The following is a 9,025-nucleotide window of genomic DNA, read 5'->3' on the forward strand; positions in this document are numbered from 1 at the left end:
TCTATTACAAACAGAATGATTTTTTTTAACACTGAAAAACAATATTTTAAAAGAGCATATAAATATAAATGCAACGATGCAAAGCACAGTATAAAAAACAAAAAAAGAAGAAATAGAAAAATAGATACGAAGAACGTTATATAAAAATGCAAAGAGACGAAATACAAAAACGGAAGTCATATGTTAGATTAATATTATAATCTATTAATCGTATTACAGAAGAAGTTCAATATCTCTATTCATCGATAACAATCATCCAAGAGAGGAAGTATCGACCCCTAATCAACTATTCGCTGATACAACGTATCTTCTTATGTAATTTAAACGAATACCTTGGTCTCCTCTTATTTCATCGATTATCATCGGACAAAGTAAAAAGCTCTTTTTCCGGACGACACGCGGACGAATCGATACTTGGAACGGAGAGCCCGAAGGCGCGAATGTATAATAAAATAGAGCCGGTCGTGACAGATGAAATGTTGGAACGGTGGACAGATTCATGCGTACGTGCACACGTGTCGACACGGAACGTCCCCGGCCACGTTAGCACGCACCTGTCAACTCAGAATGTAATCGCGGAAATCAAAGAGACCGTGTTCGACGACGCGAGAGATTCTGCATTGATAGAGCCGCATTTGCCGAGGTGACATCGAAAAGAGACTATCCGAGGGTGTTACTAGGCAGGAAGCCATTTTGAGCTACTGACTTGATTAACGAACAGATTCAGATCCGAAGAGAGAGAGAGAGAGAGAGAGAGAGAGACACCGCATGCATCTGTGCCTTTGGCGCGAGCAGCAACATTGGGAATCCTTGTTTTAACTAGCGAATGGGAATCCTTATGTACATGATAATCGAATAACAATGGTTTCGTTGGTCGGTGTCGTCATGATTATGCGACTGATTATCTTCTATTGCAACGGATACATTTGTCCGCTCATTCTTCAATTATTCCCCTTTGTTTCTTTAACATAAAGTTTATCCCTTTCCTAAACGTTATACAGTATCGAAAGGAAGATTTAAAAACGTCTCAATATAATACTTATTTTTGAAGATCAGAAATTGTGGATACTTGCGCAGACTCATATCTCTGTGAATGCAACTAAAGAAATGGAACCTAATCAGAGATTTCTTTCACCTATTAAATATTATAACGAGTACTGTATTTTCGATATTTTATATATTCCAGCATATCGCGCGCATTCCGCGTATTTTCAATTTTTCATGAATGCAGAAAAATTCTCAGTCCACTATGCAACAGGATAATAAAACGTTTATGGGTGATACTTACATATTAGAAAATTGTTGTTAAATATTTCGAAAGTATATCCAGTATCATGCTCTTTTGGAAGAAACCACTGGATTTCCAAAAGAATCCCCGAAAACGATGCTTCGGTTAACAGCTATGTGTGAGAGAGAGAGTGAGAGAGAGAGAGAGTGAGAGAGAGAAAGAGAAAGAAGTCCTCCAGATGCGGATTCTTTTTGTTGAATCTTTTTCGCGGAATGTTCGCAGTGAAACCGGGAGGGCCGTTTGAGCGTCGAAAAGGAGGAGCAGCGTTGGAGGGAATAGCGACGTTTTAAGACCTTAAATTCTAGATTTATATCGTGAAACGCCAGGCAAAGCCAGGTCTGGCACGATGACAGCTTTCGAATCGCTGGTAACCCTTCGGCCCATGGATGTGATTGGCTGTCTCTAGGGGTGGTGGGTGTGGCCCCCGCGGAAACCATCATCCCCGTCGGACGTCGAGACTTCACGGGATCCCCTCTACTTTTCCATCCCTCTGGAATGTGCAGCTTACCTAAACGAGTCCTCTCGACTCCCCAGGCGTTTTGGAGGGGATCGCTGGAACTTCCTCAAGGGGAAATACTGGAAGGAAGAGGGGTGACAAAAGAAGAGGGAGGTATCTGTGTCTAGGGACGGATAATCGGTCCGCATTACTGCCTCTTTCTCTCTTTTACTTCTTCTCTATCCCTCTTCTTTTCTGTCTCCGTCGAACGCATTGTAAAAGTCCGCAATAACGCTTTGAATGATGTCCGCCTCTTTTGGTAGAGGGGAAAAATATGATGGAAATTCGCGTGGCGTTCGAACGATAATTCCTTTCTGTTCCTATTCAAGTCATCGTACGGTGATACACGGATCTTTCCTCCGTTTAAGGTCAATGATATATTTTCCTCGTTATCTCGAACGACACACGTACCATGCGTTTTATAGGACTGTGATAAGGGGCGGCAGATTATATGGAAAGATTGTTAAATTATTTTGTTCCCTCGTCGGAACCTTTCCTTTTTAAGGCGAAGGCTCGTTCGCAAGGTGCCGGCTTGTTTTCGATAAGAATGGTTCTTGGTTTGCTCTCTTCATAAGGTTTTACAATGGACTTAATTGTCGATGTGTACGTTTTAAGCGATTGAGTTGTTAAATGACTTTTATTAGTTTGAAATTCCTAGATTATACGATATTTGACAGAGAGAGATAACTATTTTTATGTTGTACCAATGCAGATACAAAGAATTGGAAATGAAATTATAAAATCGAACATATATAGAGAAATGTACGAGTATAACTAATATTATTAATTGGTAACCTAGTTAGAGGTCCAAGAAATAGCACTCGAATTCGCATGAACAGAATGTTAAATTAACATTGACTGTGAAATAGGTTGAAGAATGACAGTTGAGTTAAATTCACAAAGATATTTAGGTGTTTCCAAAGGACGAATGGAACTATGCAGATTTTCCGACCTTCACAGCACTTTGACCGTATTCAGACTATCGTTGCATACCTACGAGGGTTCCCAGGCTGAATTCTCATCACGAGAAAACCCGTCGGGATTTCACGCGTCGGCTCGCATTACTGAATCCTACATCGAGTTACAGGGATTATAACGAATCGTCAGCCGAGTACTTAGATTCCAAGTTCTTTTCACAATAAAGTTTTATACGGTCCTCATAACTCTGTTTACTTTTTATCTTCTTTTTTTTCATGGTACACGTTATAACACAGCAATCTTCCTATTTTTCTACCACTGCTAAAGCATGGAAATTTGCTTTCACTATTTTCGAAATAACAATAACATTAGTTATAATATAATTACACCGATTTACTATTTCAATGATGAGACCGATTTAAATAACTCCTAGAAGAGAATATCAGTGTCGCGTTAGTTCTACACGGCTAGTCACAAGTTGTGTTAAATGAACGCTAACTTTACTGTTAATTATATTAATATAACATGCGCGTTGCATCTTTCGTACGCGATTATATCGTTGCATTATATATCTTAGGTTATATATCTTACATACTATACAATTTTATATTATCTAAAATTTTTAAGCATGCAAAATCGTTCGTTTATTCATTTTCTCGATTTCATGCATAATTAACAATTAATCTTTTCATACAAATCATAAAGCATTACAATAACATTAAATAAGCTAATCTTATGGGACTAATGGTACAATACCCTCCAACTCTTAGGAAAACAATCGAATTGTTGTTACTTTCCTGACGTCGGTGAAACGGATCTTATCAAAAATGAAATTGTATATCAAATTTTAAAAATTATGCTCAACTTGTATCATCTAAATTTGTTTAAAGTTTACAGTCTGTGCTATTATGTAGCGGGCAGAAAATCGAAAAGATTTAAGTCAAAATTTTGAAGATCTTATTATACCTACGTATTTCAACTTCTAAGAGTAACATCCTTTTAGTTTCATAATTAATTAAGTTATAACTTTATTCTCCACCGCGATACTTTATGATTTGAAAAGATATAATGAATTTTTATAAAAATGTATGCAGGCCATTATTATGAGAGTACTATATCATCAAACACGTTATTGCATTCATTATTAAAAAAAGAAGTCCATTTCGAAAGAGTTAAATCATCCTCTGTTTAAGCATTATTGATAAATTCTTCTCGCAAATATAATTGACATCATTTTTCAAATATGACGTAATTTTTCAAATATCGTTCATCCATAAATCGAATAAAATTTCGACGAGTTCTTACACCGATGGAGAGATCGAACGATGACATTATCATAACGATTCGAGCAAAGAGCGAAGGGATGGTTTTGGGGTAATTCGAACCGGGACTCTCGTCGCGTGCACTAAGTGTTCCTCTGGCGCTTCGAGCAGAAAATATATCGGCGAGGGTGGTGGTGCTGGCGCTATCATGGCGCTCGGGGCTCATGCAGCTGACGGCTCAATTATCTCAGCGAGGGTCTCACACAGTCACGCCTGCGACCAAACCTACCCCCCGGTACTTACTCTCAGCATCCTTGAAACAGCCAACCCCAACTCCATTGTCCTCCAGCTATTAACTGCCTCTTCTCGTCCCGAATGAAGGACTCGTTGCTTTCGAATGCTTTGACTCCTGTCACGCAATCGGGTGCCATTGACTGCTCCGATAACGCGTTCTCTCATTGGCGAGCTAATCCTTTTCGAGGATTCACCCGGCTGACGGACGAGTCACGTGTGATCGAATAATTCATAGTCCGAATTGAAATTAATTACATATTTGCTGCTTTATACATGTTCTTTAATTTTTTTATTTAACCAAATATTTAAATTTGTTTTGCAATTTATGAATAATACAGTCACGGTGTGTTTTATGAATCAGATTGGAGGAAGATTGGGGAAATTTTAACTGGAACTCTACTTCCAAATTGCAAGATCGTAGATTACTAAATACAAATTGGATATTCTTAGTATCTTCAGATATAATTTTATTATTTATATTTATTATTTTAAGGTAGTTATTCAAAAGAAAAATCATAAGATAAGAGATTGAACGATATGATTTAAGAGAGAATTATTTCAATCATATAAATTGTAATCATTATATCGAATTAAAAAATTTAATTCAATTGTATCATTTTATTAGTCTTATTAAAGTGTACTTTCTCGAGCTGGAAATAGAATTACAGAATACTTCTTGAACAAAGCTAATATCAAAGAAGTAGTGTGAATTCGCGTTTGATTTTATTCAGAATTAAAAAATGCTGATGTTAAAAATATTGCGTTCTAGACGGATCTTATTTAAAAATATAATAGCCTAACGTGCGTATATAACTCGTGTTTGATTTCTTCACTTGAGATTAGGGTGCAAACAGTGGACAATTAAGGATACCGGAAGTCAATATCTTGGACGATAGTCTTTCTTTGAAACCGGTAATGTGGCCATTAGTAGACACTCCTTGTCCTGTTTTGACATAAATTTAAACGAACAATTTTTGACATAGTTACCTATTTAACTTGCAAATATCTAAGATGATACTATCACCAATAACAAAACATCAACGTCTTTATAAAGCATTTGATTAAGATATTTGAACGAATGAAAGGTCGAAAATTTGACTCGTTAAATATAAAAGCAAATGAAATCTTCTGTCTCAAATCGATTGATCTCACGGTTTTAACGTAGAACGGATTTCTCTTGCAGGTTTCCTTCGTTTGAGCTTCTTCGGTGCACTAATGGAAATGAAATCCCTTAGGATAAAGGCTCCGACAGCAACTCCGACAAAGGTGAGTTCAGTCGACCCTAAAACTCAATCTCACCCCCGGCGTTACCTGCTCACGCTCTTGTTCATCGTTTCATTTGATTACAAGAAAACATTGAAAATGCCCGACCACGCTAGTCCCTCGTTACAGCGAGTTAATCAACCTATAAATTAATATTATCCGGCCTGTCTTCCTTAATAAGGGAAGATCAACGTCGAATAAAACCGGCTACCCTTTCGAAGGGTGATCGAAACCGATAAAAAGTTGAAGTCCACCTTTCCTCAGTGAGAAGTTCGAGGAAAAGAGTTTAATTAGTAATTAGACTACCCCCTCGTTCTTTTAAATTGGATTAGATTCTTTTTGGTGAAAAGTCAGATTTTCTTTAAAGATCAATGCGGTTATGAGTACTTACTACAGGGTTTATTAATCGATGGTAAATGGTAAAATTATCTTGCGAGAGGAATTCAGCACATTTAACTATTGTAAATTCTAATTTTACATTAAGAGTTATAATCCAGATTGAAACATTGGAGATCTCAATCATTTTTACATGATGATTCTCTTCTACAGTTATATCTTGAAATTGAATTCTGTTTATCAACCATGAAGTAATAAGCGATTACTGAAATTGATTTACCTAACCGAATAAGAGAAGTGATAATGTGACAGATTAAGTATCGCGTTTCGCAAAATTTTCTGCTACAGTTACGAGAGAAGTAAACAGAAAACAATTACATATTAGATGTTTGTATTGTTGAAAAGTCGGCGTGTTTAAAACATTCTTTTTGTAACGCGCATGCTCGCTCGTTAAACGAAACGAGCATCGCATCCGAGATAATTTAAAGAGCGGAGAAGAAAATGCTAGAAGGCCGAGGATCAGGATAACGATGGTTTACATAAAGCTGCGCGACGAGAGTTTATGACTCTCAATACGAAGGCGGTTGTTTGCCCGTTTCCGTGTTCTTCTTTCCGCCCCGGTGTCTCAACGGGGGCTTGGAAAAAAGATCCCGACAAAGAAGAAAGGAAGACTGCTCGTTAGGATGGCGAGAGCGAAACGAGCAAATAAAACAACGTGGACCGGTACCAGCAGCGAGGAAACAGCGTTCATCGCTCTTCTTCACGCGCGACTTCCTCCTACGTCATCTCGTTACGTACGAGGAAGAGCAGGTAACGTTCCGCAAAGTGAACGTCGAGGAAAAGACTCCCTTTTTGCAAATACGGATCGTGCGCTGTCCTTTTACACAGCCCCGTTGTCTTTTCTTTTCTATCTGATTCGTCGACGGGGTCAGACAAAGGAAACGGAGAGAAGGCGCAACTAAAAAAAAAAAAAAAAAAAAAAGAAAATATGAAACGAAAAAGGACAAAAGACAAAAGAACTTTTGATATTTCGAAGTCTCGTTAGTATCAAAAATGTCGAAAAATGAAACAATCTCAAGAATATTTGAAATATCGAATTTTTACGTTTATTCGCTGCACGATAGGATACAAAAATAAATGGACAGGTAGTGGAAGTAAGTATCAATGAAATTCAATGGAGATAGCGGTCCTGTTATATACTTAAGTTTTATATATTATACGTATATCTTTATAGTATGTAGATTATTCAGTAAATGATTGAAATTAATATTCACTCTTCTTTTCGTAAATAATCTGTATTTGACGAAATTTCATTACCTATCTATATCCATTGTCTGTCCACTTATTTTGGTCTCCGATTTCATATTCTGTGTCGCGAATTAATTTTTTCTTCGTTTCTATTCGGGTAAGAAGACGATAGAAGTGGAGGTATCGGCAGCGAAAGACGGTGGAGAACTTGCCGCGTAGTATCTGGGAGTAGTTCGACGGTCGCATTGCTTATATTGAATCTGTCGGGTGCAATAAAACAGTCGTTGGCTGGAATGTCGTGTTTCAATCGTTCCGCTATTGTGGGACTTGAGAGAGATATGGTACTATGTTCAAATTTTTATACGCCTGTATTTATATGTTTTGCGAGGCACATTGATCACGTAACAACCGGTGCATGTATTTTCTTGTAAGTATACCCATGTACATATTATCCTGAAGAACGGGTGGGAGGTTTTTCTCATTTATATGGTTGCGATGGAAATTGATAGGTTATACAATGATAAATAACAGAAGCTAATAAAGCAGCCTATTGTTGAGATCAGAGAAAAAAAGAAAGAGAAAAAATGATACTGCTATCTAAAATTTATGTCTGGTAGTACAATATACAGGTCAAATTTTTTTTTTTTTTAGAATTTAGATATTTTTCAAATTTATAATATGAAAATATTTTGCACTCTGAGATACACGCTATCTTTTTTTTTTAATTTTGCAATAAAATGAAAAACATGCTTCTAGATATCCATGTCAATAAAACATCAACTATTTCTCCCTTTTTCCTGTATCCAAAAGATTTCCAAAATATTTCATACAATATATAGAAACGTAGATGCCATTTTAAAACTATATTTACATCAATCCAAGAATTTCGATCTCGAATCTTTCGTTGCTATTTCTAACCATTTATATCTATATCACAAATAAGACTTCCCTTAAATCTATCATTCACATTACCAGTCAACTTCTCCCCATCACCCATCATTTCGAAATTATCCTTTCAATTGCAACATTGAATAATCGAAGATGAAACTCTCTCTACACCTATCGATTCCGTAGGTATCGGATCTGTTCGAGGGTTTAACGGTGTTTCACGAACGATTAAAGGAAAGATCACGGAAGCCTCGTGGCTGTAATTCAAACGCGGTTTATTGTCACGACACGTTGCATGGTAACGTACCCCATAGACTCACTCCCCGCTCGTTCTTCCCCCACCGGAAACCATTTGTCCAGCATAGCCACAGAGTGTGTAAACACGTGGAGAAGGGGGTTTGGCCTCTCTCGTACGAGGTTACGAGGGTGCACCACGGATATGGTGAGGTAAAACCGAGCTGAGGGGTAGGGGGTTGATTTTCGTTGCGGGATGTAGGCGCAGAGACCGGGTGCAGAAATCGTGTGGGTTTCTATCCCCGCGGGCTATATCCCCGGAATCAGCTGCCAGATTATTCTATTACCGCGTATCAACATGGGGTTTGTTTAGTCTGAAAACACGAGCCCGCCACATTGTTTCAGCCAGATAAAGAATTTAACGTCGGGTAATTAAAAGGACTGGCCTCGGGGACAGATCCGTCGAAGGGCCACCAGGACAGTTCTCTTACCTCGAATATACGTTCCATCGTCTCCGACGGCGTTCTCGCGCCCGTAAATCTCTCCTGGGGACATTTTAAGCCTCCATTTAGTTTCACGACTGTTCGCCGACGCGATTCCACCGTGGTAATTTATCGTTGCCACGTGCATGTGAGATTGATACCGAGATTGACGGCATATGATGAAGTATCGGTGGAAGTGAACACTGCGAAAAGTAACGTCGAATTTCAGACACGATCTTGCTGTTTTATGTCTATTCTAGAATGTAAGGTAAAATTTGAAATTCCCTTTTTGAAGATAAAAGGAATAATTGAACTT

This window comes from Bombus terrestris, chromosome 6 (genome assembly GCF_910591885.1).
Source record: "Bombus terrestris chromosome 6, iyBomTerr1.2, whole genome shotgun sequence".
Taxonomy (NCBI): domain Eukaryota; kingdom Metazoa; phylum Arthropoda; class Insecta; order Hymenoptera; family Apidae; genus Bombus; species Bombus terrestris.